General features: G+C 37.5%; 1 protein-coding gene, 1 long non-coding RNA gene and 2 other non-coding genes across 11 annotated transcripts in view; all 4 read right to left on the reverse strand.

Moving 5' to 3' along the window:
• The window catches only part of LOC107999718 (sestrin-1), a 150,357-nt gene that overhangs the window by 40,802 nt on the left and 85,614 nt on the right, over nt 1–23,941 (reverse strand). The window lies entirely within an intron of this gene.
• LOC133665975 (uncharacterized) lies at nt 1,494–6,645 on the reverse strand. The gene is made up of 2 exons (XR_009829472.1): nt 3,271–6,645; nt 1,494–2,758 (listed from the first exon to the last, which is right to left on the reverse strand). It is a non-coding gene; the product is annotated as an uncharacterized LOC133665975 (long non-coding RNA).
• Trnak-uuu (transfer RNA lysine (anticodon UUU)) lies at nt 22,664–22,736 on the reverse strand. Its single transcript has one exon. It is a non-coding gene; the product is annotated as a tRNA-Lys (tRNA).
• Trnak-uuu (transfer RNA lysine (anticodon UUU)) lies at nt 22,829–22,901 on the reverse strand. Its single transcript has one exon. It is a non-coding gene; the product is annotated as a tRNA-Lys (tRNA).

Below are 23,941 nucleotides of genomic sequence, written 5' to 3' on the forward strand. Positions count from 1 at the left end.
AATTGGATCTCGATGATTAAAATATATACCAAATAGCGAAGTTAAAGATGAAGATATTCCAAGAAGAATGTTGCCATAGGTCATCTAACGTTATGAATGACTACTACTCGGAACCAAACACGCCCCAACTCTTAATCGGTCGAACTTTGGCCGAAGTACCAAGAAAGATTAATGTTACCCTTCATCCGTAATCGTGTTCTCTACACTTACTCTTGTTCACAATAAATTAATCTATCAATTCAACCAAACAGGGAATCAAACAGGGAATATCGACAATTCGTTGGAAAAAAGAAAAATTAATCCCTAAGAGTGATTTTGATATTTTAATGAACACAAGGACAAGAGTTATATTTCATTCGAAAAGCTGATATTATTTGCGAAATGATCAACATGGAAGGATAATCTAATAAAAACCTTGCTCTATATCTGAATTGTTTTTAATAAAGAACCTATAATTAAATAAAATATAATTTTTCTATCTAAAATAAAAACTAATATATTGATTTCGTCGAAAGCCAATTTGATTCGATTAACGTTGAGAAATGATATTATAGAATGAATGTGTTTTCAATTATTTTAATAGAAGTGAAACAACGTGTACGATTTAAAAGAAAAAAAAAAAAAGAATGGACTTGGATCAGTTTATACTCTCAAGTACAGAAATATCGAACGAATTCGATGCTCGAAATATCAGGAAAAAAATAACCCGGCCATACTTTAAGGTGACGTAGACGAAAAATTATCTGCATCGTTTTCAAGTCTTTTCGTCTATCGACGCTCGTTCGACGCAAATACCGGCCGAAAATTTCATAAACAACATAGATATCGGGAAGAAATAGCCTTGATATTTTCCGGATTTGCTTTGAAAATTTGTTTCACGATATTGACACGGCATTCGATTTCGACATTTCGATTTCCTTCTTTTTTTTCGACTAACAAACCGCGCGATTATTACAAAGACGTTTTTTTTTCCACGATAGCAATTCATTTCCATAATCGCGCAAACGCGTCAAGATTGATTTGAACTTGGTGACAAAGTAAATCAAGCCAGCCTCGCGGTATTTGCGAAAAAATATATTTACCTTATCTGTCCACCTTATTTTTTCGCATACAATGTAAACACTTGTATTGTCACGGATTTATCTCTGCTTTGACTTTGAAACAAAAGTTAACAAACGAATTATTCGTAAATAGATTCGTGGAGAGAAGAAGAGGAGCGAGATTATCGGAGAAAAATGGAGACGTACCACGAAATACCACGTCATTTTTGTTCACAAATTTATTCAGAATATTCATATCCTGCAACTTCTTTATCATTCTTCTTATCCCATCATTTACATTTCATTTGAATTGATGCAACAAAAAATACAATATAACACAATATACAGCTCTCACCGCTATTATCGAAGATTCTTCAAGAACTTTCCAACGTTTCATATATTAAAAACACACCCTCCTATCACCTATATCTTATCTTCATTATATCAATCATATCAATCCTTTCAATCCTCGAACAACTTCCTTTCCATATGTTTCAAAATCCAAAAAAAAAAAAAAGAAAGAAAGAAACAACTCTGCTTCCGTTATTTTCAAAAATCTCCTCGTTCTCACGCCAAGGGTGGTCTATTCACGTTACAATAAATTTAATCAAATTACATCGTATCGCAACGCGATCAAAGGACGCGCGACTCCTTTTGTTCCTTTTGTCGGCCAAAATCGATGCGCACCCTTAAACGATGCGCGCCGACGTTTATGCGACGGTAAATTAACCCCCTCCCCCTGTGCCAGCGATGGAAAGCCGGGAAATCGTATCTATTTCGCAGGGTGGCGAAAAGGAGCTGGTCCGGACATAAAAATTTCGAAACGTAAATTTACCGATGCGCGCCATTGTCGGATACGATGCAAGGATCGAGGAACGGTACGCGTGATGCGTTTTACGATCGAGATATAAAACTGTGTCGAACTGTATATCACGTCCCCCCTCTATCCCCCTCATTTTCCTACCTACCCCGGCTATAAAATAGCCGAGGGGGAGGGGAGCGATCGATCGTTCCGAGAGCATCCCCTTGGAATGGAACTGTCATTAGTGGATAGTGGTAGTGAGTCGTAAATAAGTGAGATGGTAGAAAGAGAGAGATGGAGTCGAAAGAAAAAGGCAAAAGGGCTCGTTGATCTCGTTGACTTTGACGTGTGCAGACGTGTTCTTGGCTTGGAACGAAGGGAAATCATTACATGTTTCTCTCCTTGTGTATTTCTTTTTTTTTTCTTTTCTACTATTACTGGATGTACTAGAAAACGTATAATTATTAAATTTTGCTGCAAATTAAATGTATCGTTTTAGAGAAAGAGAGGAAATTGGGGCGCTTCAATTTTTTTTTGTTATTTTGTTTTTTTTAATGTTTCGAGCTTAATCTTAACTTATGTGTTAATTATAGATATTGACTGTGTATTCGGCTATTATATGTCATTAGAGATATATACCTATAATTATATCTATGTTATAGAAAAGTGTACATAAATTATCGAAGATAGGTATCACTCAGAGAGAACTTACGAGTTAGATATTGACCCCGATTCCGTGATACTTTCACGAAGTCATTGGAATAAAATATATTACGTCGATCACTTCGCAAATAATTGTAATAACTTTCAAATACAACGATACTTTCTTGCTCGCTTGACTTAATTTAATCCACCGCGAAGAACTTATCCAACCAATTCCGTCAAGATCCATCTCAAACCGTGTAACTTTTACGATCTGAAATTAAAATTGGCAGTTAGATATAGGTATAAATAAAATTATTCGGGAAAATTGAGCGTGATAACATCTGCGAAGGTAAATGAAATCGGCGAGTAAATAAAGGGAATTTCTGTCTCGTTGAATCGATTCAGAAAAATCGTCTATGATGGTTAAAGCCGCGAACGACCGAGATCCCTTCCCCGTGCACACCCGTCACGAAGTCAGCCGTGACTGTGTGTGTGGAAGGGTGCAGAAGTGATTGCGGGCCATGTGTCAACGGAATAATAAAAGGTCCCCGAGGAAGGACGTGGCTCGTCTGAAATTGCGTGCCTCACGAGTAATAATGCCTCGACTCGACGACTCGAGAGAAAGAATCTCGCAGCCGGTCGCAGCGGACCTTTATGATCCTCGAAAAGAGAAAATTGACTGATTCCAGACCGTAGAAACACGTTTCGTTTCCGGTAGAATGGGTGTTCTGGGATCGTTAAAAGGAAGCATCGGCCATCCCTTCTTTTCAACCTCCCCCTTACCGTCTACTACAATCCTTCAGGATCGAGTGTATCGGCTATCAGGTAGAACGATCAACGGTGAAAATATTTAGGCGATAAAAGGATTGTCAGGAAAATATTATCGCCACTTTTGTATCTCTGATTTTCGAATCATCTGCCTTTCTTCTTTTTCTCGTATCGATCACGTAATGAAATGGTTTATTCGTGAATCACGTAGAAATTTTCGTTATAGTTAAATAGTTTAGTCAAATAGTTTTCCAACGATCCAATTGTGGAATCGTTTCTTGAGAGCTCGTTGGTTCTTGAAATTTTTACCAAATTTCCCCGATAATATATCGAGAGACTCGTGTCGGTTGATAGAGCGAAAGTGAATGGAGCCGAACAAACGAGCACACTTTGTTCCCGTCGCCGCTTTATGAGGGGAAATTCTATTAGAGGCATGGTGTTCGTGGAACGCATATAAAAGATCGCAGTACCGGACCCCTACCCATGACTGGAGCTGGAACAGTTATACGGATGAAGGTTAACGATGGAAAATTAAAGTGCCGGCGAAATTATTTACAAACAGACAGCTGACAGTCCCTGCCGGCCGCACCCTCCCTCCACGCTTTCGTACGTAGGCAGCTGAGAGCGAGATCAGCTGTTTGTCCCAAAGCGGAGGAGAAGCTGGATGGGGAAGCTGCGTTTCCTGTTGCAGGGGGTGGTTCTTCGAACTGTTAAAGGACACTGTCAGCCGCTGTATCCCAAGGCCGTGTTCCAGCATTTATTCGTTCGAGCGGACGAATCTGTTCGATGGGATGGGAAATCGTTCGATCGTTTTACGCGAGTATCGAGCGAAACGTTGAAGAACGAGGAGGGGGCAAGAAGGATTATTGTCAGCTCGTGATCGAGGGTATCGGTGTTTTGACAAGAGAGATTCGACTTTGGAGAGGAAGGAGCGGGGATGAGGATGGAACGAAAGAAGAAAACTCGTAGCGTAATTATCGACGATCGGTAAACAACAATGTCGGTTATCGGGCGACTGATGCAACACGGAAACGAGTTTCGTCAGCTGCTGCAAATAGACTACTGTACGGCCGGGGACTATAGATAGTCTTAATCAGCCGTAATTGTCGCGTTTTTACAACGATAACGATCGTAAAACTGGGCAACAATCGGATCGAAACACCCTCCGAAGTATCCTTTGTTCTTCGAAGAACGGGCGATCATATGAATCACGCGAGCGAGTAAAAAAAGGACGTAGATATATATATACACCTTTAGAGAAGATTTTAAGTTCTGGTTACGAGAGGGATTTTCAAATTATTTTTTAAAGTTATTATTTTTTATATATATATTATTTGAGAATTGAACGATTAAATTTGATTTTGAGTGAAAATAATAATTGATTCCTTAGTACGTATGGCACGTTCACATTATATAACGTTTTCTCAAATTATTTTAATTTATCGTTCTTTCAAATAATTGCCTTAATTGGTCAAATAAAGAATGTATCATCGATCGAAATACACTGCTTATCGAATAATAAATATCGTTGATTCGATAAAATTATTTTTAATATCGTTATTTGAAATTTTCGTCCAGGTCTTTTTGAAGAAACTTTCTCAAGAGATAACGAATGAATTAGAAGCAAACGAACTTTTGATAATTTTAATCTCGTTCCCTATTTCTTTTTTTCTTTCTTTTCTTTTAATATTTGTCGAATACATCTTCGAAGCTTCTCAAAATTTTTATCGAAACTCGTCTATCCATTTCTTTAACGAAAAGAACATATATATCATTTTCAAAAAATATAAGATATAGATTAACACACTTTTATCTCAAAATTTATTCTATTCTCCCTTTCTCTCTCTTTCTCCTTCTCTCTCCAGATAAATCCGCACGAGTGATTTCATTCTACGTTCACGTCGTCGGCCAACACGCAGCTTATCCAACGCTTGTTTCTATCGTGACCTATATTTATACGAGGGGTGATTATTCCCCCTTGATTTTTCCCCTCCTCGTATCCCCCGCTCGAAGAACAGGCCATTGTTGCGCTCGAGGGCACCGCGTGATTCGAATTGAAACGTGTATTCCCTCTCCTTCCTCTCCACGCAAAAGGGCTTCTTACCCTTTTATTCGGGACCCGTCATAACAAAATTGATCGGCAATTTGTTACCGGTTGTTTCTCGAAAGGGAAAACCTTCACGGTTCAATGCCAGAATTCGTAACCTTTCGAAATTCAAAATGGCCCGAGTTTCGAATTACTGAAAAAAAGAAGGGGGGGAAAAATTAATATCGATTGGTTAACCAATGGTTGGAAAAATTGAAAAATTTAGAAGAAAATTAATGCTTAATTATTATCGTGCTATAATATTTAACATTCTTCTCGTTCTATCATTATCGACGCGAGAAACAAATAATAATGTCTATCGATTATCGTTCGGAAGTGCAAGTAAAGTTAAGTAACCAATTTGAAAGTTAAGTAATCAGGTTTTGAGAAGTTGAAAAATTTGTTACGTATATTTCTTATCGAAGGAAAGGAAATAAAGAGAGCCCCGTGAATTTCCTAGAGCCGTTGAAATCACTACGCGATCGACCGCCACCTTATTTTCCACGACCTCGTAATGGCTCATAACACAATATGACTAATCATACCGTTTCGAAACGGTATTTATCGCTCCATCCACTACGACACAAACTTGCTGAAACTACACTTATATACGTTCATTAAGCATGCGCATTAAATATGTGGACACTTACGGATTTTAATGACACGTAAATCGTTAAATTATTAATTATAAAATGTATCCATGTTGTTGAATTCTGTTAACTAGTAAGAATAGTACATTAAATGATTTAATTCCTTTTTTTTTTAAACAATTAAGAATTCACACTCTTAAGTATCAAGAAACAGTTGAATTCGAGAATTGTATCAACTGTAAATTAATTAATACTTTATACCGTATCTATAAATTATGCAATTTATTGTTGAGATAGCACGATAGTACGAGTAAATTTTAGCTGAAATTGACTAATGCTACTTTTAAAATTGTCAATACTTAACATTATCATCCATCATTTAGATAGATAAAAAGTAGATATATTATAATAAAGAGAAAAAAAATAATACTTAATTACTTCGTATTATTACAAAGATACTAAATCCATTATTGGTAAAATATATCCTCCACTAGCCACACAGACACACACACACACACACGCAACGAAATAAATACATAAAATTTATAGAAATTCACTAGTGATTTCTTAATACTTTTCAGATAAATATTATAATTGAACGTCTGCACGTCTGCATATTTATGAAGCAGATAATATATAACTGGTAACAAAAATAACCAAATTATCTCTCCACGTGTAATGCCGCTACAAACACGATCCCAACCACGTTCAGAGGCGATTTCTGGGGAACAAGGGGTTTCGAGAATTCGTGCTTTCACCGAGACTAGGTAAAGTATTGATTCTCTCAAGCGCATTCAAATCACTCCCTATGGTGTAAAGCTATATATATATATATATATATAGTGTGCACGGTCCATGCGTTCCTCTTTGTTCGTTCACAGTTTGCCCCATCCATTCGTCCCTTTCTAGAAATACCGTAGTCGCTGCTGGTCACAGGTTCTCGAGAATCCTCACGAAATCCCTTTTCCTTTAAAGGCTCATCGCCTTTGCTCCAGGGAGGGACGTTTCACGGATCCAGAGCTTTGCTCTTGGGTTAGTAACTCATCTCGTAGATATACGAGATAAATCTGACTGTAAAATCTTCCATTAATGTTCTACGATATAACTATAATGATCGAAGGGGAATGTATTTGTAATTGTTACATTGATTAATAATAATATTTCGATTTAATAACGAATTACATGATTTTTGTTTCGAATAAATTATCTTCGTAATTCGTAAAAGACCTCTGCTCCTACAATTTAATTTTCCTTCTCATATCATACACGTATATACAACTAGATAGAATTATTTCTATCTACATTGTGTAAATATACATTAAATTGAAACAATCTGAAGAAGAAACTTCTCTAATTTCCTTGTAACAATTATCACCAATTGAAATACACAATTATTTCATTAAACTGAAAAAGAAAAATATCTCCTTAACTCGATCTTTTTGAATTCATCGATAAAGAGAATAGGAGGAAAAAATTTTCGAATTTAATCCGCTTCTTGCGCCTTACCCCTCATCGACCGAATTCCAAGCCGAGGAACACGGTCACCCCCTCTTGGTAAACAACGAGAAACCGCTGAACTCGATCGATCGAGGCGCGAGACGGGGAGAAACCTATATTTGCTAATTAAATTGGTAACTAAATTCCCTCATACATATGTAACAGTCGCCACCGTTTGCCCCGCTCACGTGGAACAAAGAGGGGCACTCCTCGAGTCAGATCCGAGATTATAAGCGAGGCGTTAAAGTCACTTTGCAAAACCGGTCTTGCATGCAGTAGCTTTACCCGAGCCGAGAATGCAATAAAATAAAGCAATTGTATCCACGTGCCGGTTCCCCACGACGAGAGAACAAGTAGTTTCGGTTTTCTCGATCCACCTAACCGCCGATGATTACCGCACATCGAATCTAGGCAGGGTACTGTGTCTTTTTTCTTCATTTTTTAGAAAGCTTTTTAAAATCGATATCGATATTCTCTTTCGTCTTAATGTTAGGATCACCAAATTTGGCGAAATACTGTTTTTAGTTCGACAAATGGTCGGTCGAGATCTTAAAATTTATGAAATGAAAGTTTTATGTTTCTTCTTTTCGTCATGTTTCGAAATATTAAGTTAAGCAAGAAAGTCAGCGTCTGTGGGAAAATTAGAGGTAATTTTGAAACTTCTTTTTTTTATCAAACACCACTATCTAAATCTCGATTATTTTATTTTTATTTTTATCGAGGATGATATAGTTTGTTTAGGACATCAATTTTTTTCTTTCTCTCTTCTTCTTCTTTTTTTTAAGTAAGTTTTCGTGTTACTTTCATCTTTTTTATCGTCCACAGCTGAAATTTCGGTCTTCAATTTTCGACACCAAAGATGTACGCATGTGTCGCGATCGTTTTATTACACTCCTCGAGTCGAGTGACTTTAAGCAATGGATTGCACAACTTTCCTATGAATCATCGTCACGTTTTTGAAATATATAAAACACTAATGAAACGAAAAAGTAAAACACATAAAAGGGTAATAATAATCTCTCTACGTAACGAAAGATGTCATCAATTTTATCGAAACAATTCTAAAAATGTATCGATAATTGCCAGACAGATATTAGACATTATTCACAATTGTTGCACGATATTAGCACATCATCCCTTCGCGTGATGAAATCACAGGATGAAATCAGAAACTGTGACTTTGCTATTCGTGACGAAAATTTCTCGGTCGAATTATCGTTAAGGCTTATAAACGAATGATCGTTGTCCGAGAAAGAGAAAAAAAAATGAAATGGAGAGAAGAGGGTGGTTTCCTCTCAACCATCACTCTCAGATCTCGTTTGTCGATCTTTCTGCCGAGATATATTGATTTAAGAACGTCATAACGTTCGTGCTGTTTTATGAAAATTTGTGCAAATTGAAATCGTGGACGTCGAATGAACGTCGAAGGACGACGAATCACTGTCGTTAAAAATCCATCGTTCCCAGCGAGAACAAAAGTGAGTCGACAAAGCATGGAGGAAAGTGGATGATTAAAATTAGAGGAAAGGAAAGAAGGGAGAAAGATCCATTCTTTTAATAAATTCTTCCTCGTGCAAATAAATCTCGAATTATATAGTCCTCGCTGATTTTAATGAAATTTTAGATAATACGTATATTTTAGATATAACGAACGAGATTGTTTTACAATACAATTAAAATATAAAATAATCCCATATTTCCTTGATAAAAAAACAAAAATTTTCCAAACGATTTTTTTTTTCAAATATACAACTCTATAATAATTCTTCCAAGTTTGAAATAGAAGATTAAAGATCTGACAACGAGACACTCTTTGCGATATAATACGGTCAGTAGGTTGGATACCAAGGAAAATAGAAGGAAAGAAAGAAAAAAAAGAAACGAAAAACAGCGTGAAACGATTCAGAAAGATCGTTTGTATTTTTCTTTCGGCTATTACGCGTTCGAAACGCGGCAGAGGGAAAACCTGTTCGCCTCCCCAGGCCTCCCCCTATATCCAGGTTAATTTCTACCCTTGGCAACCGTCTTGGAAAATTCCACGAACCTTTTTTTTACCTGGAACACGATGGATGATTCCTTCCAAGAAAAGACCCTTACGAGAAACGCCCCCTGCACCCTCGTTTCGTATCCAAGAATACAGGTAGCCAGGCCACCAAACCGTGGCTAGAAATTTTAAAAAGGAAACGACAATGGATCGTGTATACTTCTATACCCTATACATTATACATCCTGTACCTCAAAACTGAAAACTCGAATCATTGGGGCATCCTTCTTTAAGAAGAATAGATTAGGAGATGGTTTTAAAAAACAAATAAAATCTTCTAACTTTATCCAAATCTAATATATCATTCAAGTACTAAAAAGGTATTAAGATTACCTTTATTTACGAGTTTAAAAATTTATTACCTTCCATTTAAAAGATTTTCAAAGTTCATTGACAATTTGACGTATTTCCTATAGATTTGCTTAGTTAATTCCAAGCTTTGAATTTTATTTATACCAGAAATTGAATAAAACTTTTGACGATTTGATATTATTGACGATAATTGAAAACGAATTAATGGATGGAACTTTATGGAATTTAAGATATTTCGATAGAGAGAGACAATAAATTTTTAATGAGAGAGAGAATAGCATCGAATGACTCTAGTTACGACTCTATAAATTTTCTTGTTTTTGTTATAAGACACGTAGATTGTCGAGACATCTTACTTGCAAATTGCGACATTATGCGGACAATTAAACGATTTAACGATTTTAGAGAAGAATAGAAAAGAATGGTTCGAGAGATGGAATTAAATGCTTTCAAGCTCGAGGTGAAAAGTGGGATGGACACTTTGATAATTTCGTTCGAGTGGTGGATAACGAATGATTCGACGAAGATCCAATTTCGGAATTTTCTTGATGGAAAATCAGCGCGCGATAACAATTGACAGTTACGGATTTACATATTTTATTCGCATATAGGCATGTGACAAAGAAAATTTCGCATGCATTTGTCATACTTGTTTTGCAGTATAAATTATGTAGATCGTAACCTTATTAAAGTTTTTCATACGGAATGACATATTCCATATTTCAAAATACGCTGTAAACAATTAAACTTTCATTACAATTGAAAGATTCGTAACAAAAACAATTTAATTTTACCTTTTTTTTTTTCTTATCACAAGAATAGAAAAATACTCGTTCTTTAATTCTCTTATCGACTTAAATTATAACTTTAATCCTACTGTCTAGAGAATTATACATCTAATCAAGTAAGAAAATTCTTATACATTGAAATTCTCGTAAAAATACCTCGTTCGATTTTCATTTAAACTTTCCTTGACAAAAATCATTATGTACAATTTCTATGGATTTCATATTTGATCACAATCATGAAATTCTAATAAACCATATCGAATGAAATTAGACAAGAATTTTGTTTTTCCTATTACTCGAATCTCTCGATTAAGCTACTATCACATTTCTTTTTAATAAGGCGCAACATTTCTTAGAATCTCGTTACCTCTTCGACCTTAAAGATCAAGATATCCATATCCAATTTGTGAGAAGTAACGAGCGAGGAAAAATTCTATGGGCAAATTTCACGAGTCGAGCTTCTGGATTCTTAAAGAACAAGGAAGATAAACAGCGAAAAAGCGATAAACGACAGCAAACACGGGAGAGGAATGTCTCGATTTGATTTCTCCATGGAACAACATCGTTTACGCTTTCACGGGACGTTTAGCGGAGCGTGTGTTCGGGCAGGCGAGGCGAACCGGCCCGATTAATGCAAATATTATTGCCCTCGTTACGCTCCCGGCTTCTCTCTGTTCATATAATTCGATTATTTTTAAGCGGCCGCGTACAATTAAGCCACGTAGCGTAACACCGAGGATATTATGCCCGTTCGAGGGTCGGACTTTTCCATTGTGACGGCCGGTTAATTAAATGTAAAAAAAAAAAGAAGAAAAAAACCGCGTGCGTGCAGCAGGCACGATCTCCCGATTGAAAAACTGCATCTACCTAAAACAATAAGCGAAATAATTATAAACGTGTCGAAGATTTCTCGAACAGCGTATGGAAAAATTCCATACGTCCCGCACGTTTTCTTATTTTCGCGAGAGGAAAAATTGTCCATCGAACAACAAGTTTTTGATTTTCATCAAAATTCGCAGAATTGGTGGATTAATAAGTATCGAGCTTCGTTGAGGTGATATTTGTCCGGGAAGTAAAGAGCGAAAATAAAAGAGGAGGAGCGTTGGCTCGAAGTCTGGGGATCATAAATTATTTAAAGGAAACGCGATAGAAAAGGATAATATATCGGAATAACACGTTCGAGCACAGCGAAACTTTCCCACTGAAGCGGAAACAGAAATATATTTCTGTTCTCCCTCCCGTTTAATTAATTGATTGATTAATTCCTTACGATGGAAAGTTAAAAAACCGCAAGGTTATGCGAAAATGGATTCTCTCGACGACTTGACTCGTCGATATTACGATCTCTGTTTCTATTCTCCTCCGTTTAAAACGTTCGCCGTGCTGTCGTAAACGCACAGAGGAGAAGATGAAAATTCTCGATACGAGCCTCGTGTTTTATTCGAGGAAGAGAGAAGAGAGAGAGAGAGAAAGAGAGAAGAAAATAACAAATCATCACTTCCGGATTTGCGAAAACAAGGTGCAAGAAAAATAAGGTGTGATCGAACATCTGATTAACGTTGTTCTCGCGATCGATAAAACGAAAATAAGTTGCGAAACGCGTTTCTCTGCGATATTTCTCTCTCTCTCTCTCTTCATTCAGAGGAATCATGGAATGATAAGGTAATTTTGAAATTTCGAATTTTCTGTAACGCGTGCTTCGTTATTTTCGAATCGACGAAAATATTTGGTGTAAAAAATTAAAGGGAACTAAATTCGGGCAAGGAACGATGTTCCTTGTCACTTTTAAAAAGGCATACCGATTGTATTTATACACCATCGTACAGGAATTCGACCAAGAATGTGCCGAAAACACTTGGTGACTACCATCTGTTGTTTGCCAAGCTTTCATGCATCTTGTCGACCGTTACTCAGACAGACGCGACATGGATTTTACGTAAATGTTATGTATAACAACTTTTTATAAATGTGACGTGTTCCGCGTAAAATCAGGACGGGGGTATTGCACGACATTGAGTCGATCGAATAAATTCATTATGCATGGTGGGTGTATAATCCACGTTTTAACATCCACGATTTGGAGTTATATAATATACGTTAAATATATAATTCAATATAGTTGCATTCACTCGTGCCAGTGGCAAATTTTCAATTCGATAATTTATGTCTATGAAAATCTACCAAGTTAAAAAAAAAAAAATAAGATAATTTATACGAGATCGAGATTATTGATTTGTCAATGTTTACGTCAAAGCGTATATTTGTTTCGATAAGATTAGATTAACGATCGAAAGTTCGATTGTGAAAATAATAAAACGCATGAAATTGTGATAGGCGATAATGTTGAATTCCAAACTGTTTGAATTTTCGTATAACTCAATAATAGATGGTTTATTTAAAAAAAACAAAAAAGTATCTCGTGAGGAAGTATCAAAAAAAAAAAAAAGATAGATGCGGAAAATAAGCCTGAAAATCGAGAGAGAAAGAGAGAGAGAGAAAAAGAAACAAAGCAAAACAAAACAAAGGGATCCAAAGGAACAATGAGCCAACCATTGTGCTCTGCTCGTGAAACGCAGACACACCTGTAACGACGACATGCTGCTCGTCGTTCGTAAAAACATCCATCCAGGTAGACGAACGAAAAATGCATTCTCTCTTTTCTCAAATCATAAAGGTATTTCCATATGATAATACATCACCGAACTGCATAGCTCTATTGAATACAAAAGATTTAAATTTTTTTAAGGCTTTTCATCGAGAAAAGAACTAATAAAAAATACGTACATACACACGAGAGGATTGACAAGAGACGTGGAAAAATTACTAATTTCGTAAATTTAAAAAAAGGAATTTCTTACTTAACATGAACGAATCCTAAAAATAGTGCTTCGCCTTGACCGACGACGTGCAATATTTGCGTCAACGTGATACGAGAATGGAAGCATTGATAGTTTAAACAAATATAAATTACATTCATTTTTTTCCTTGAGGTTATTTTCGAGCATCAAATTTAAGGAAGAAAAGGGGGAGAGAGGGGCCAATAAGTCAATTAACGAAACGTTCAATCACCATTTTTAACGATCTTCTACGGTCCCTAAAATCATCCCACGAAATCTCATTTTGTAACGCACGAGTAGTAATATATCTACATGGATACAGAACATACAATTAAAAATACGAACACGCAAATATAACATGACTTTTCAAGGGGATGATTAAATTGAAAAATCTAAAAGGCAGGAGGAAAGGAAGAGTGAAAAAAATTACGAATTATATTAATGAAAAATCACGTAAGATATAATTCCTCGAGGCAGACACAAAAATAAACACTGGAGGAAAGTTTTGAAACCGGAAATGACGCGAGATCGATGTGAAATTTTTCTTTACGTTAAGTAGAACGATCATAAATCACCAACAATGACGGATGGAAAGGATGCAACCGATCGTTTATATTGGCACTAATCGTGCGATCAGCACGGCATCAAGACCGTCCTGTCATGCCGGCTACTCCCGTATTCATGTTATGCACGGCTATGCGTCGCATTGTGTACACGTTGCACATGCAACTGCAGATGTATGCACATGCATTTAGCTCGGGTCCGATATCTCTTGCGTGCGTATGCACATCGTTGCAATATTAGCCTCCCGTTCCTCTCTTTTCATTCCGTTACCAGACCCTAGGGAACACTAGATCTCTCTCGTGTGAACAAGGTTACCGTAAGATTTCCCTAGTGCAGGAAAAGATGACATTACATAGAGTTACGCGCATCATCCGAGAATTAGTCATATATATGAGATATATCACGAATTATGAGCCTAATTAATAATACAAAAGGGTTTTATCGATAACCTAGTCCTAGCCAATCTCAATCAAATTCCCTGAGGCTAGTTATATTTTTCCCTAGATCAGCACCGACCACGTAAAAGTTAAATTTTTAGGAATGAAACGAGATGAAAAAAGACACAATCTTATAGAAGTTTAATGATACACGATTTATCACCATTTGTTGAAATTCAATTTTTTTTTTCAATTTCAATTTCCCCCAGAAATAAATACCTATCTTTAGATCTATTTTCCACGGTAATGATGAAACTGTCGTTACAAAGAATAATATACATCGATATGATTTGAGCAATATAAAAGTATTGCGTCACGTCATCATCAGTCCTAAATCTTCACCAACGGCCCAAACCTGTTTCGTCTCTGCTCCTACTACCACTATGTCATCCTCACGTTCCTCCCTAAAAGCCTGCCTGTGTTTTCTATACTTACTTCTGATCTAATCTACCCGGCGAGGAAAGATTCATCTTCTTATTTTAGCCAGTGAATTAGGCTGCGGTTATAGCGGTTTTCCGACAATCTAACAAACACGTTAGGAACAAATCAAACAAATAGATTCTCCGAGTGAGAGTGGTCACAGATGTCTCGACGACATTTGTCCCATAACTTAGTCGAACTTGGTCGGTTAAGAAAAAGAAGCATTCGCGTTGAAACAACCGCAGCTTTGTGCGTATTTCACGATTAAACGTTCGCGTGGAAATAATCGGTGACGGGGAACAACGTGGCACAACGTGTCCCGCCGTGGAAAAGTTCCACAGGAAATTTACGTAATTCGTAGCAACGCGTGTTACAAAGATATTAATTTCTAGATACACACAGATCGTACACAAAATCATTAACCCTGGAAATTTATCTCGACAAAATAATGCTTCCGTTACTATAATTATACTCAAGCGCAAGTGCAATAAAATTCGAATCAATAAAATTGATGATTCTCATAAAAAATATATATATAACTACATCCTTTAAAAGTTCCTGAAATAATAAACGACTACATAACGTGAACATAATCAGAATGAAAAAAGGAATGGAAAAAAGGAAAACACACGAAGCAAGTTTCCACTCTCCACTCAACCGTCACCCTCGAAAATACCAAACCGAGAACTGAAAGCGTCAAATTTACACCCCTGCTAGCGTATCTAGCGTTGCGGAGCATCGAGCACGTCGCCCTTGATGCGGCATGGCGCAACAATTGCCGCAATTACGCCACCAGAGATAAGATTACGTAAAAGCGCGAGTTTGGCCGCTCTAGCTCCTCTAGAGGAGGGAATGGATACGAAAAAAAGGAGGAAACGGCGTGGACAAGGGAAAAAACGATGCACGCACGGAGGCGCGGGGGAGGGAGAAGGGGGAGGAGGAGGAGGAGGAGGACGCTCGACGAAAAGCGAGAGGGAGGACGACGAGGGGGAGTCGTGGAGGGAGGAGGGAACGAAGGAAGGAACGAGAGGGATAGAAAGGCGTGAGAGAGGGATCCGTATGACTGCTGGCACCAAGCAGTCTGCTCCGCTCACCTCGCCATTCCCGCGAGCAATGCCAGCCTCCCGAGATTGCCGGCTCGCCACTTGACTCGTTCACGAACGTTCACGAACACGTACGAGAGACGTACAGTCACAGTGCATTCGACGTGTGTGCATAACACGACTATGTCGCTAGCTGTCGCCCCAGAGGAGTCAGTCCCTCCTTACTTTGGCCACCACCGATCCAACTACGCACCAATATACCGGCAATTTCTTTCGTGGAACACGTGTTCACGAGGCTCCCCTTTCAAAGGAGGCACGCCCCTTTTAAGGGGAGGGCCACGGGATAACCGTTTTTCCGTCGGCTCAACTTGGAAAAGCGAGATGATTTCCAAGTGAAAACGCCGAGTTGTTTGCTCTTCTCTCTCTTTCACTCGCCATTTCTCTCTCTCTTTATCGACTTTACGTGTTTACGGATTAAATTTTCACGTAGCGTATCTGGGATGTTAAAATTCGATAATAGAGCGTTATCTTTATAAGCTTGCTCTTATCGGGCAAGTATGTCGAGTGTGTGGCAGAGTCCCACTGGAACCCAGTATATCCCGCGATATCCGTGAAATTTAATTTCGACAGCGTTGTGGAAAATTCATATTCCTCGAAGGAATGACGCGAACAACAATAAGCCGGATGCAATGTTCGATAAGAATTCTCCGTCAAAAGGGGATGAGATGAGAACGATTTTCTAGGGAGAAGTCTTCTTCCTCTTCCTTTTTGGGAGGAAAGAAGAAAGGAAAAATTTGTCGACACGGTTGACGATCGATCGCGATGAGAAAACATGTTCCCGACGCGTTGTACAAACGTAAACGAAATTGGAGGAGAAGATAGCGGAGGAGAGAGGAATACGAATAGAACGTGGGAAAAGTAAGTAAGAGAACGGGTAAGGTCGAATGGAACGACGCGATACGGCTCGATTCTAAATTTGGTCGGACCACGGAGAGAAGTGTGGACGGAAAGAGTAGTGGCGGCCACGAAGGGAAAAGCAAATGGTGGTGGGGTAAGGTGCACTCGAACAGACCGTTCATTGTCTGCGATGGATCCACTGTATAATACGCCTCGTTCTAATTCCTTTCCTGTTTACGCTGCTTCACGACCACTGTACTGTGTACGCGTGGCACATCTCTTTCTCTTTTTTTTTTTTTCCCCTCCATCACCGCGCGTTATCTTTATATATCCTATAAATATATTTCAATCTCGTTTCAACTGCAATATAAAAATATATATAATTAATTTAGCAAGCGATGTTTTCCCTGTATAAATGGAAATAATAATAAAATCCGATTACGTGAATATCGATTTTCTTGGCAAAGGAAGAAGCATTGATTAATTTAATTTATTTCGCGCCGCAACGTGAGAAATAAAATCCCATTTTCCTAACCTTGACATTTCTCCAATTCCTATTTAAATATCTAAACACAATGGCATTGCAAAAATTTAATTTCACCGTTGTTATTTATAGCGAACCGAGCTTCCACTTTACCTAAACATTATTCGATTGCCAGAATCGAAACGTCAGTCGAGTAATAATCGCCTGCAAAAATATTTCGTGACGTAATATGTAATTAATTCACAAGGAAGCAAGCTTCTATCTTAATTGAAGTCACGTGGCGCAAATTTTCCGTCGCTTTTCCAGGCCATTATCGTGATTCATGTTATTCGCTGGGAGATAGCTCAGACATGGCAGATAAAATTGCACAAGGTCCCCGGATAATCGTCGACTCCTCGTCGTGTTTTCGAAATTTCTTCTTTTTTCTTTCAACGCGGCTCCAGCTAAGGGTTGGACTCGAGCACGATGAGAAAGGAGAACGAGAGAGAAATATTAACGATTTACAAAGCAACCGCCACGGATCGTAACTTCGGGCCGCAGGAGCGCAGGTGTCGCCGGAAGTCGTTTTACGAGCGAACGGAAATGTAAATCGGAGCACGGTCTTCGTCGTGGGCCTGAAGGGAAACTCGAACGTACCTAACACGAAAGAGAATTGGTTGGTCGATAAATTTTCATCGAAGACACTTACGACGTGATTGCGTAATTAATAATGTAAATAACGTACCTATCTAACGTTCGATCTCGAGATTCCTCCCCAACTTTAACACAGTTATTGTTGTTTAGAGTGGAAGATAAATTAATTTCATCGTTTCATCGAGATGAAAAATAGTATAGAGCTGGATACTTTGCTGTATAAATATGATTACCGGGGGATGTTTCATCTGAATATAAATGAATCCAAGGGGAAAATAGTTATGCAATGGAAGATTATGCTATATCGCACGATTTATATATATACATTCGTGACGATAAGACTTTCTCTATTATTAATTAATTTCTGTTATCTAATGAAAAATTATAGAAAAGTTTATACTCTAGAGAGATTGAATATCTAGATATGATAAAAGATATTTTTTTCTGGACCTCTCTCTCTCTATCTCTCTTTAAAAAAAAGATTCCTCGATACATTATCAATATTAATCCATATCATTATCGGATCAAAAATTTCTAACGAGATTAGAATTATTTTCTTTTGGAATAATTCATTCGTGATAATAGATGCTTACGCAACAATTTCGCTAACCCAAAATATAATTTCGATAATCTTTTACTTAACACCGTTCTCTTATAATCACCCATACCATGCGAATCATGATTTAAAACAACAAAAGCGGTTTATAATTTTCCATTAAATTAAAAACACGGTAATATACGTCGGTAAATATAAATATTGATCATAATATTTCCTTGTTAAAGCGCGTAAAATTACACGTGTACGTGGAAAGGAACGTGGATACAAGAAGAAGAAAAAAAAAAAAAAAGGAAAAAGTCGAAGAATCAAAGGAGTATCTGGGATCATTACAAATTCGTACGTGACCAAGCTCACGTTTACCTAGAAACGTTGAAAACAGTGTGTTTGCGAGCCACCGGTTGTGAGCCATGCTTTAAAGGATCGGAGCAAGCACGCTGCAAGCTCTTGAATAGATTCAATCGTCGGGAGTGTCTTCTCGGAAATACTCGGATGCATTTAAATGCCCCCTCGGTCAAATAAACAGGTCGCCAGTTGAATACCGATCGTTCCGCCCGATATGATTTTTGCATTCGAATCGCCGCCATCATTTTCCACCACGTCACGTTTTTATGACGTGCATTCGACCGCCCAATAATTGCCGTTTTAATTGCATTCGTTTCTTTTGTAACATTAATCTCCCCCGTTCACCCTCCAAATCTATCGTATCACCGTGTGCACACGATCTTGCAATCTCGATTTTTCACGATATGCAAATTATGGCAAGCTTCTAATTGATTTCTCATTCTTTGCCCGAAACATTTCCTCCAGTACGATTTGTTTTCTCAAAGATCGAATAGATCCTCTACATTGCGGTAATCTTTTGAACAATTTGCTATAATTTCTCCTTTTTATCTCTCGTTATAAATAGAATCTGTGTTACGATGAGGTAAGATTAATTACCAATTAATCTGTAATTTGGAACTCATTGTTTCGCGTTGTTATATCTACATTGCTTTTAATTTAGAAAACTTCACAAATTTCTTAAAACTCGCAATATCAACACTACCATACCATCCATCTTCGCTTTTCACGTGATGAAATTTTCTAAATCTATATCCATTTATATTTTTCCATGCCTATTCTAAAACTCATTAAATCAAAAAAAAAAAAAAGAACAAAACGAGGCATCTCATTTTACATTCATCGCGAGCAAACCTACTCGAAAGAGTGATTCAACAGAAAGAGAGAGAGAAACGGAGAGAGAAGCATACATTTTAACCTTGATCACCGAACAAATGTGCTAATATTGATGTAGCGCGGCAAGAGACGTGAAATAATTGCATCGGTTGGCGATACCGGAAAAAAAAGCGATGCCACACGTCACTCGTTCGTGGGACGAATAGAGAAATAATCCGTGGTGAGTAATCGATAATGCCAACGGACAATGGACAATATAATTACAGTGGAGTTGCCGCCTATGATCGATCGTAATCTCGTAAAAGCTTCAAGGATGATGCCCCGAAGCGTTTCGCGGGTCTTTGCCAAGGACACGATCGCTTGTCCATCTTTGAACGGGATTGCATCATAATCCTTCCTCCCCCCTCCACGCAAGTTTGTCGACGCGATGTCTGTAACTATCGTAAAAATATGCGGAAAAATACCACGAGCCCGAACGATTTTTCATTGGAAAAAGGCGGAACGACACGTTCGAGATTCGAAGAATGGAGGAATTCTCGCCTGCAACGAGGTCGATTTCGGTATAATTGCATCTTTTACGAAGCTTTTATACCAATGTTACGAGGAAGAAAGAAATTAAGAGGGGAAACTTTTTGGCTCACTTTCGAAAGTATTCGAAAATTAAGAATAATTTTGGACTCGAATAATTGGACGCGATTTCATCCGTTGCTGAAAAAATTATTAATATTCTGGGAAAGCTGGGTCGGGTATCCCAACTCTATCCCGAGAAAAATTGCGGGAAAGAGAATCGAGGAAGAGGATTGGGAATTCGAAGAGGTTTGCTCCTAGGAATCCGGGTGATCACGGTAGAAAGCGTAAATAGCCCGGGCCGAGATAAAATGAAAAACAAACTCCCGTTTGACGTAACGCCACGTGGTGGCGCGCGTACGTATACACACACACGCACGCGTACGGTGGGGAGTCGTATTGTGTGAAAAGAAACGGGGGTTCACAGAAACGAAATTTACGAGGGCCGAGGAGATCTGCTCGAGGAGAGACATGTGCGTACAGGAGCTTTCTTTCGTGGGGGACGGGAGAGGAGGGTGGGAAAAAACGTGGGAGCACTGTCGGCACCACGCGTGTGTATACACACGTTTACGCGTGTGCACGTGTAGAGGAGATCTCTATGCGGAGAGACAAAAGAACTCGCGGGGATACGACGACATCGTTAAAGAACGTCGCCGGGGGGAAAAAATAACCAGCTGACGGTACAATAAACTGAAAATGTCCGTACGAATGCAGCACGATCATTAAATTCATGGAAAAACAAATAAATGCGTTCTACGAAACCTGTCTCTCTACCCATTATTTATTCATAGTGGCGTTAGTTTCGAGTTTACTGTCCAATTACGAAGCCACTCTTCCATTGTAAATTACTTTTTTAATGTTCTTCTCTTTACGTTTCTATTTTTTTTTTCCTTTTTTCCTTTTTTGTTATTTTGCACGTTACGCGTGCGTATATATTACGTATTGTGTAAACGTCGTATTGGGTTATTTCCGATGAAAAGACTTAACGGGAAGTCGTAGTTTAAGACAGCGGAGATAAGACATTTTGAATTAAAACTAATTATTCCCTACTTAACGGTATTTTCGTCGATAAGGATAGAGGAACGTAGAAGTGGAAAAAAAGGAAAACGTCTTTACGATGATAACGTCATCGTCCAGGCAAAGTGTTGGTCATCATCAACGCAATCTCATTGTACACCGATTTATCACGATATCTGCATAAACACGCAATTTCAATCGGAAATGAGAAGGTTAGGTTTTAATAAACACTCTGATGAAATTTTTCGTCGATTTACATGTATAACCCGTGTAATCAATATTTCCACTATAGATATGGGAAGGGTGGGGAGGGAGGCACGATTCTTGCACAATTCCTCTTGTTTTTCGACTTCGTTCGCATTTGGAACTAGATAAGAACTACACATGACGACGATTTTTGCCTCGACCGTCCCCTGCAGTTACGTACATGTGTATACGTGTATATATGTACATATACATGTACACGATCGGTCACGATGTAACTGGGAAAAATGAAATATTTCATGCGACGATAAAACGCTTGAAAGCATATAAATATATATATATATATATATATATATATATATATAAATATATATATATATATATATGGTTGCACGTGTGCGTTTCATTTGCATTTATACAAATCCTATTCAAGCGCCATCGTTTTGTATTCGTACGCGTAGCACGTTGAAAAAGCATCGCGTTTCCCTTATTATTCGATACTATGAAAAACCTGTCTCCCTTTGAATCAGATTAGATAACTACGATTCAACACGATCCCACGAAACGATTCACGAAAAAGTCGGCTACGGTTCGAGTTTTTCTCGAGCTTCGATGCTACACGATCGACGAATATTTGAAATTGTGAATATGGCTGAATATATCGTGAAAAAAATGAAAAACGAAAGATCGAAAGATTATTTATTCGTTGCTATGTTAATTTCGATTATTCTAATGTTAATGTTAATTGTGCCGATTGTGAATAATGGCCAATAATTTTAATTTTAATATTTTTACCAAATATCGTAAGAATATGACGGTTTTTATGGAGCAGGCTAAAGTATGGTAAATTGCAACTTTTACTAAGAATAAAGCAAACGTGTTTTCAATGACCCCGATTCTTCATATTTTTTTCCCTCCCTACGTGTAGGAAAATATCGGTGCTGAATTACACCGCCGCTGCCATGATATTTCTGGTGTGGATGTGCGATTGGAAACCAGTATGCAAACGTATTCCCTATTATGGTAGTAAATACGAAATGGGATCGCCTCGAAAATATTCGCATTTTTAGGAATACAATGTTACGTAATGTTTCATTCTTAGTTATTAGTAGTTACACATTTCCAAGAGAAATTAATGAAAAACGTGTTTAAATCATTTTGTAAAATTCAATAAACCATTGTATAACATTATTCGATTTAAAAAAAAATTTTGAGGCATTGTTAAATAAATATTCGAATAAAAAAAAAGAATTCGCCCGAACAGGGACTCGAACCCTGGACCCTCAGATTAAAAGTCTGATGCTCTACCGACTGAGCTATCCGGGCGATGAAAGAATATGCCCTTCTAGCCTGTTATAACCTACACTATTCTGGCTTCGTTCGAAATAAATGGGTACGCAAAGGAAAAAAAGATAGCTCGCCCGAACAGGGACTCGAACCCTGGACCCTCAGATTAAAAGTCTGATGCTCTACCGACTGAGCTATCCAGGCGATGGAAACTAATTCTCTCGTAGTGAATCCAATGCGTCGAGACAAACTTTTGCAACGACAATTTCTTTTTAAACAATGGTGAAATTTGCATAAACTTTTTTCAACGAAAAATAAAATTCTTCTCATTATTTTTTTTTCTAACGAATAACATTCTTTCGTGCGAAATAACGTATGCATTGATCATTCCTCTCGATAATTTTAAAAATTATAATTAAGTAGTGAATCAACGTTAGACGTGAATCAGTATTTATAGTATCCTAGTTTATCACGATACATTGATCGATGCTATAACCTTCGACTTGCACGAACCGCTATGAATATATAACAAAAAGAAAAAGAAATAAAGTCGAGAAATAAAGTCTGATGTCGGCAATCGAGGGCCCGAGGTTCACGATTTTTTAACCCACGTAATCATTGGTGATGAACTATTAATCCAGTTGAAGCTAGAGGCGTGCTAATTACGGCTTAATCGTGGTATGATATTAAACACGCCTCGTTGAATTTTATCTTTTCTTTCGCATATTGATAACGAAGAATTGAGCCGAGAATCAAGACAGCTGCGAACATGTTTTTTTAATAAATTCTTGCGAGAATTCGGCTATTTGCATCGAGAATTAATCGCCTACAGGTTCTTCCATTATTGTATCAATTTTTTTTTATTCAAAAATAAAAATCTCTATTGAGAAATAATTTAATTATTTCGTTTCATCGTCAATCTCATTATCAATATTAGAATTATTAAAACTGTCAAAATGACGGATTTCGGATTTTTTTTTTTTTATTTTACAATAAAAGATTATATTCAAAAATATGTTTTGAATATAAATATTGAATTTTATCAAAGAACAAAATTTACTGTTGTAATATCCTTCAACGAAGATTACATATTTTATATCGAAAGGAATTATTAGTTTTATCGAATAGAAAACTTTTTGATTAAATAATCGATCGTTTCTTTCTTCCTCCCATATTTTCTCCTTAGAAGTTACGTTAGAATTTTCGGTGAATACGTCGATATGCTATCTCTTCATGAATTTTGA

Source organism: Apis cerana, linkage group LG4 (genome assembly GCF_029169275.1).
Source record: "Apis cerana isolate GH-2021 linkage group LG4, AcerK_1.0, whole genome shotgun sequence".
In the NCBI taxonomy this organism is placed as follows: Eukaryota; Metazoa; Arthropoda; class Insecta; order Hymenoptera; family Apidae; genus Apis; species Apis cerana.